Here is a 7,707-nt window from a genome sequence, read left to right on the forward strand (position 1 = left end):
AACGCGATCTACCTGCACTACCTTTGCGATCTACCGGTCGATCGCGATCGACGCATTGGGCACCCCTGTTCTAGATAAATAAAGCAATTTACAAATTAAACGTTTTCAAAAACTACGTTTAGTTTTATGTTTTCAACATTCACACTAGACAAAGGGGCACTTTTAATGTATACAAAGTAACAATAAAAAAACGCAAGTTTATATTGTTTTACATTTTGTGTTAAACTCAGAATGTATTTGTATTTTACATTTTCTTTAACCATCACCCTGCTTTAGAACTAAAATCATGCGCCACCTTATTCTTTCTTTGCTTAGGATAACTTTCAAATGTTTTGAAGTTGCTAAACGTGTCTACACAGAACAACCAAAAACCTGCAAAACAGAAGCTTCTTTTCGCGTTGTCTTTTATGTTACTTCTTCAGTTTTTGTTTTCAGCTATGATAATCCAGGAACCAATTTCTTTTTTGGGTGATGCAAAGGAACATCTTGGGGCAGCATGGTGACGCAATAGGAGACCATGGTTCACGTCCCAAGTCCCACCAGCATGGAGTCTGCATGCTCTCCGTGTCTGTGTCGGTTTCCACCCACAGTACAAAGACATGCAGGTTAGGTGAACTGGCGACACTAATTTGCCCCTAATGTGTGTGTGTGTGCCCTGTGATGGACTGGTGCCCTGTCCAGGGTGGTGTTCATGCCTTGCAGTCTACACTAGTTGGGAATGGCTCCAGCACGCTTGTGACCCTGGTATGGATTAAGCAGGTTAGAACATGACATGGTTGCATCTCAGCTAGGTCTTGTTTTTACACCCCTTATTTCTCCATCTTTTGGCACATTTGCAATCTACCATCTCTGATATATGCAGTGCTTCATGTTTAAGCACAGATGACTCTGGTTTTGGAACTCATATCTTCATTGTGGTTTACAGTCATCATTGCTTTCTGCACTAGAACTGGTGTCAACTTCTATATTTCCAAGTGGTTCTTCAGCCAGCTGCGGTTTAAAGTCCCAGTTGAGTATTCCTTGCAGACTTGTATTGGATCCAGCAGTTTGTGATGGCCATGTCAAAGAAATGACAATTTACACATGCACTCCATTTCTTGGTCCTGCTTGATAGGCGCTAAAACTTTAGCAGGAAGTCACAAGTCCACACCACCCATTGTTGGTATTATTCTTACATGACTGTTGGTCATATGATCTGGACCTGTGCTTTGTCTTTATTGCATCATCTTTTGCATGGCTGGCCTGTCCACTGGTACTGTGAGTGCTGTGCAGAGTGCAGGCAGAACCTCTGCATTTTTCCCAGTTGATTGTGAGGTTCGTCAGGGGTGTGTTCAATGCTTTCATGGACTGGGTGTTGGACAAGGTCATGGGGTCCAGTTGCTGTGGGGTATCTGTAGGTGAAGAAAGAGTCACTGGTCTTGACTTTGCTAATGATGCTGTGAGTCAATGGAGGCTCTGACTGGGGCTTTCAAGAGACTGAGCAAGGAGTCTGAGTGTCTAGGCTTGTGAGTATCCTGATAAAAAACAAGATCCAGGGGCCTCATGCATAACGCCGTGTGTAGAATTCACACTATAACATGGCATATGGACAAAAGCGGAAATGTTTGTATGCACAAAAAATTCCAGATACATAAATCTGTGCAAACGCCAACTTCCAAGTTCTTCCGCTACATAAATCCCGGTCAGCATGAAAAGTAACGCATGTGCCCGCACCTGCTGTCCCTCCCCAACTCCTCCCAGAATTACACCTCTTTGAATATGCAAATCAATATAAATAGTTTCTCAAATCCCATCGTAACTAAAGTAGCATGTTAAATGCTTTGTTCTTATTTGATCTTCTTTGTGCTCTATGTGTGTGAATCACTGCGTGCTTCCGGGCTTTCTCTTCCTCCGACAGGACACAGAATCCATTACATTCGTGATATTACAGCTCTCTGAATAATTAAAATACTGAGATGTATACGTGATATTTTCATGATGATAGGAGTTAAAGCATATTATTAAATATGTGAACACAGTGGCACAGTGATTGTTCATGTCTCACGCAAGATGCTTGCTGCACCGTGTGCTACCTTCGATGAAATACTTTATTGTAGCACTACTGTCTCTTTCAAATGTACTAGCCCCCAATTCCTGTCCTTTCTTTTCTTTCTCCAAATACCCAATCGCCACACAATAAGCTCTGTAATAGATGTTAAGCCATCTGTAAGCTTAGAACGCCGATTCTTCAAAACATTTAAGGAACATTGAAATATCTTCGTAGTATGTGTTTAATTATTCTATCCTTCCAGTGTCACGCCAGTCCCAGCAAGAATACAGCACGAGGCAGGAACAATCCATGAACAGAGCACCAGCTCCTCGCTAGCGCTGCAGCACCAGCTCCTCACATGTTTAATTATTAAAAAAATTGATTATTTAAATAACATTAACATTTTATCTGTATGATGTAATAAACATATATCGCTGCATTTCATCTTAAAAATTATATCATCATATGTAAATACGCACTTTATAAAGTGGCTCAGGTTGTGCGATATTATAACTGTAGTGCAAGTTTACAGTGAGGTGATTGTACTAATAAGTACAAACAGTTCTACAAGGAGCACTTGATGGACTGATTGAGTGTGTTTATAGTTCTTGGGATGAATCAGTTTCTGAAGCGATAGGAAAGGCTCTGAAGCATTTGTTGGATGAGAGCAGTTCAACAGACAGCATGGCTGAGGCAGCATGTGTTGTATACTGATAATTTTCTTTCCGATCAGCAGTTCCGAGTGGTGCAGTGAGAGTAATATGGAAAAAGATGATCCGCTGTGGCAACCGCTAATGGGAGCAGCTGAAAGAAGAAAAAGAAGGTGCAGTGAGAGTAACAATGCTAAAGCAGCTATGGTATTTAGAACAATTTGACCATTCTGTGGACCATTATATTGTTACAGGTTAATTACAATCAGATGCCTTAAACTAATAAACAATATGCGGTTAATTTCACTGTATTTATAAAGACGCGTCAAGGATGTGGATCTGAAAAAGAAAGGGGAACCACACAGGAACAGTAGCACTGCTTTTGACACTAGGTACCGCTGGTTTGACTTTGTGTTGCTCATGGAGTTCTGAATGAGGCACATTACCTGCATTGTGAGGGAGCGGCACTTACCGCACTACCGCCATGTGGCACAATTTCCCTAGGGCGATCCAGCTCACATTGTTGAGGACCAGAGTCTCTGGACCAGGCCAAGGTATCACCTGGCTGTGGCAGATAGATGGTCATTTCTGAAGATTGGGACTGGAGCGCATGTCTCCCTGGTAGTTTTTCAACCAGTATCCTGAGCTATTTCGTTGTGTGGTGACCTTGTGATCCTGACCTTGTGCATACATCTTCTGGCTGCTTCCCATGCATGGTAGAGGCCATTAGCACCGGCTTGCTGTCATTCCATTTTGTGAAAGGGCTTCTCCTGAACATCATCCTCTTCCTTTTTGCTGCAGTTGTTTGTCAGTGATGACTTGACATGGTTTTGGCCCTCTACCCTTCATTATGGTACAAGTTGTTGGAAGGCCCTTTTCTAACAATGCATCCAAGACGGTGACTGATGTGAAGTAGCGATCAAAGAAAAGCTGATTTCCTGTTGGAAAAGATTCTGCCGTATGTAATACTGCTTCTGCTCCAATTCCTATTTGCATGTAATTAAATGTACACTTTGAAGTCCAGCATCAGAACATAAGACAGGCAAGGACGCATTCCTTTTAGGCCTATTGGGTATGGCTTGCCTAGAAGGATCCTACTCCTTTGGGCTTTTGATCAAGACCCTTAACCTGAAAATTGCTCCAGGGGTCCTGTACAATGGCTGCACTCTGACCTCCAAAAGACAAAATATTCCATCATGGATTAATAAACTATATCTAAAAAGGAATGATTTGCTGGTTTTGAAAGACTAAGACATCCCTTCCTTAATCTGTCCAGGAGTGGCCTGACCTTCCACAAATTGTCTGTTTTGTTTGTTTCTTTTCTCACATCCCAGTCATTGACCACATTCAGTGAGCTCCTAGGTTTGGAAAACCAGTTCTGTGTCTTATTACTGGTGATTTTATTTTTTGTGGCCCCAAGTATCTTTATTCTGGGATATCCTAGTGGAATGACATACCAAAGAAGACCCTTTATTCCCTGAGCTGTAGTATTCAAAGACGCTCCTCTAATCTGCATTTCCAAATGGTTTTTAATGTCTTCCAAAACGTCGTTGTTGATATACTGGGAAAACTATTGATTTGGACGATTGGACTCCAATTAGCATGGGTTGTAGGGTCTTCTTGGTAACCAGGAGACTTAGGCAGTATAGGTGTGAAGGGAATATTCAATAACACCCGGCAAGTAAACCTATAATTGAACTTATCATAATTAACCTTTTATTTCTTTATCATATTTTTTTTTAGGACAAGGTAGTGGTGCCATATCCAGGTCAAGTCATTAGTGTAACTGTCAGACATTCAGATAATTCTGCTGTCCACATCACTGGACATTTAAAATTAGCTAATATTTTCAATGACAAATAACTAAATTGCTCTGAGAACACACTTTATGATTCCTGACGTGTCCATAGACAAGGAAATGCATTAATATAACAGGTTAATTTTTTGCTTCCCTTTCTCCTTTCTATAAAATGTGCTCATTGAAAGACATGCCATGTTTAGCAGGAGGAAACAGGAAGTTGTCGTACCTGCACCCACACAAATGTAGTATCAGCGAAAAGCTCAGGCTGTCCTCTTCAGTGCACAACTGGACCTATTATTATTATCATCAAGTAAGTTAAGCAACAGACTCAAGAACATCAATGCAGAGGGTGGGCTTTGGGAGGGTATGAGATGGTCACCAGGCTGGTGTGCCAGCTGGAAGGACAGTTGGAGATCAATTGTACGGATTAGGTGGCAGGAGAAGAAGATTAGGGCAGCTAAAAGACAGATAAGAGGGGAATGTAGCAGATAAAGTGAAAGACGACCCAACGATTGTCTCCCATGTAAGGTTGTGACATGTTGGTCATCTGGTACCTTTGACCTTTTAGCACTTGTATAATAAGCTCTGGCAATTGCCTTTAAACTTTGAAGCTCATCTCCAGACAGATGGATGATATCGCCGGCAGAATTTGATGACCTCTGCTTCATGGGTTCTCCCTCCAAGACCAGGCATTGTTACGAACTTCATTGAAGTAATTATTTGCAGTGTAAGCCGACATCAAACGATGCTAAGTGGCATATCACTAGGGAGGGGTAACATCTTAAGATCTAGCCACCATCGCTAATAAACTCATTCCCAGGGAGTGAGAGGCCCCTGCTGGTGACACAACCTTAGTGACGTCCCCATGTACAAATAACTCTGCATATGACAATTCTGAAGTGCAGTTCAAAGCAAAACACCGCATGCCTTTGGAAGTTTCACATTTTGCAATGCATCTTCTTTTATCCTGTAGCTCTGGGCTACACAGTTATGCTTCTTATGCTGAAACATTAAGAATTGGCAATATGGTAATAAATTACATGTTCTACGTATCACTTTTGTCCTCACTTCAAAAACAGTCAGCTGGCTTGTAGGCAGTAATGCCCACCAGGATCCAATGTGTTTTTTTGCAATCTGGAAACTAAGAGACTACCTGGGACTAGTTACAGTGTTCAGTGGTATTCCCAAGCAACAGTTGCAAGAATTTGCACGTTGTTGTTGCTCTTACTCACACTTGGTGTCAATTTATTCCGACAGCTCAGAACCCTCATGTGACAGTAAAGAAGCCAAGTCATCAAAAACACACAACACCAGACAAATCATGGCGGTTTGCTCATTCAGCGTCGTATGCATCAGTTTCACTATCCGTGTCAATGCCACATCATCATCATCATGAATATTGTTTTGGTTTGTGTCAGTTTTTCACTTATGCACCATTGTGTCTTTTGGTTGAAAGTTCTGCCCCTTGTGAATATTGATGAGTTACCATAGAGGCAAAATGCATAGAACAATTCATTACTTTTTTATTTTTGCAGTATGATGTTATGGCAGCAGAATACTGGCCTGAATGGTACTCTGGCTTAACGGCCCATATGTCATCAAAACAGATTAACCTGAGCAGGACTGCGTTCACATAGAATTCCAAGCCAAAGACACACCCAGAAGGTTAAGCAAAGATGTTAGTTTGGCCAAGTTGTGCCAATTGCTTGCTTTTTTCTGATCTTTGGTACTGTCCTAAACTAGGAGTCCCAAGCACTAAAAGAGTTCCAGAACACTTCTAGTAATGCCCACTAGAGGGGGAACATCACCGGCAAACCCTGGGTAGATAATAATCTTTACCAAAAGTATTCCAGTCACAATGAAGCAATCAATCAATCAAAATGGAATTGCCGGAAACATGAAGGCAATCCAAATCAAACAAGCAGACTCTAAAAAAAGGATAAAAAAAAAAACAAAAGCAGGATCTTGAAAAAAATCAAAGATCTAAGTAATTCACAGAAATCCCAATAAACATAAATTATAGGGCCGTTCCTAGCAGTGATTGGCAGGTGGCACCACCCACCAGACACACAGAACATCCCACTGGCAGCTCACATACATCAACAAGAATAATGGAAGTCGACTGTTAAATTCTGCTCTGTACTTGTAATATTTTTATTTTACTATTATATTGTATTGACAATTACTTCTGTTCTGCTCTGTGTATTGTATTGTATTGACCCCCTTCTTTTTGACACCCACTGCATGCCCAACCTACCTGGAAAGGGGTCTCTCTCTGAGCTGCCTTTCCCAAGGTTTCTTCCATTTTTCTTTTTTTGGGAGTTTTTCTTTGTCTTCTTAGAGAGTCAAGGCTTGGGGGGATGTCAAGAGGCAGGGCCTGTTAAAGCCCATTGCGGCACTTCTTGTGTGATTTTGGGCTCTACAAAAATAAATTGTATTGTATTGTATTGTAATGGAAGTAACAGTAACATAACTAACATAAATCAAAGAATCAAAAATTAACGAAATGGACATAAAATATGAATTTGAACCCCTGCCTGGGGAGGAACCTTGCCAGAGACATGACAGTTACCCAATCACTAACTTTTTTCAGAATTCAAGTATTACTGTGACAATCTGGCTGTTGCCTGTAACGTCACACAATATGACACAGCAGCTTCTCACTGTTTTGTTTAAAATTAAATATATGATATAGCGTATTCTTATGGCTGGCATTGTGGGGACCCTTTGGGTCTGGCGGGGGACGTCTCTTGGTCATAACTGGTATCAGTGCATGAGTTAAATTCACAGAATCAAAGTCATTAAACTTCAAAACCCACTAAAATGAATCCACATGAATTTGAAGAATTTCTAAACAACCGCAGATAGAAACCCACCATAGTGTTTCTGCAAGAGGTGGAACAACTGCAGTCTCAGAAATCCAGCATCACTCATCACATTACCTCACACATAAGGGACATTAGCTATTGGCACGGGATCAGATTCTTCTGAAAAGCAAAGGAACAAAAAAATCTGAAAGTTACTACCTGTAGTACCGCGTTGTGTTACTAAGAGCACACACTGAAGCCCCAAAATATACGGACTCTCTAAAACAAGAATCCTCCTTGTGCTTTCATAGTTGTACCCTTGCATAGTTCAAACTAAAATGGACACAAAACCTTTTCAAGTCTCGACCTGCTCACATACCTGACTGGTTTAGCCTGGGGGCTATGGAGGAAGTTCATGTC

The sequence above is a fragment of the Polypterus senegalus genome, chromosome 18 (assembly GCF_016835505.1).
Source record: "Polypterus senegalus isolate Bchr_013 chromosome 18, ASM1683550v1, whole genome shotgun sequence".
In the NCBI taxonomy this organism is placed as follows: domain Eukaryota; kingdom Metazoa; phylum Chordata; class Cladistia; order Polypteriformes; family Polypteridae; genus Polypterus; species Polypterus senegalus.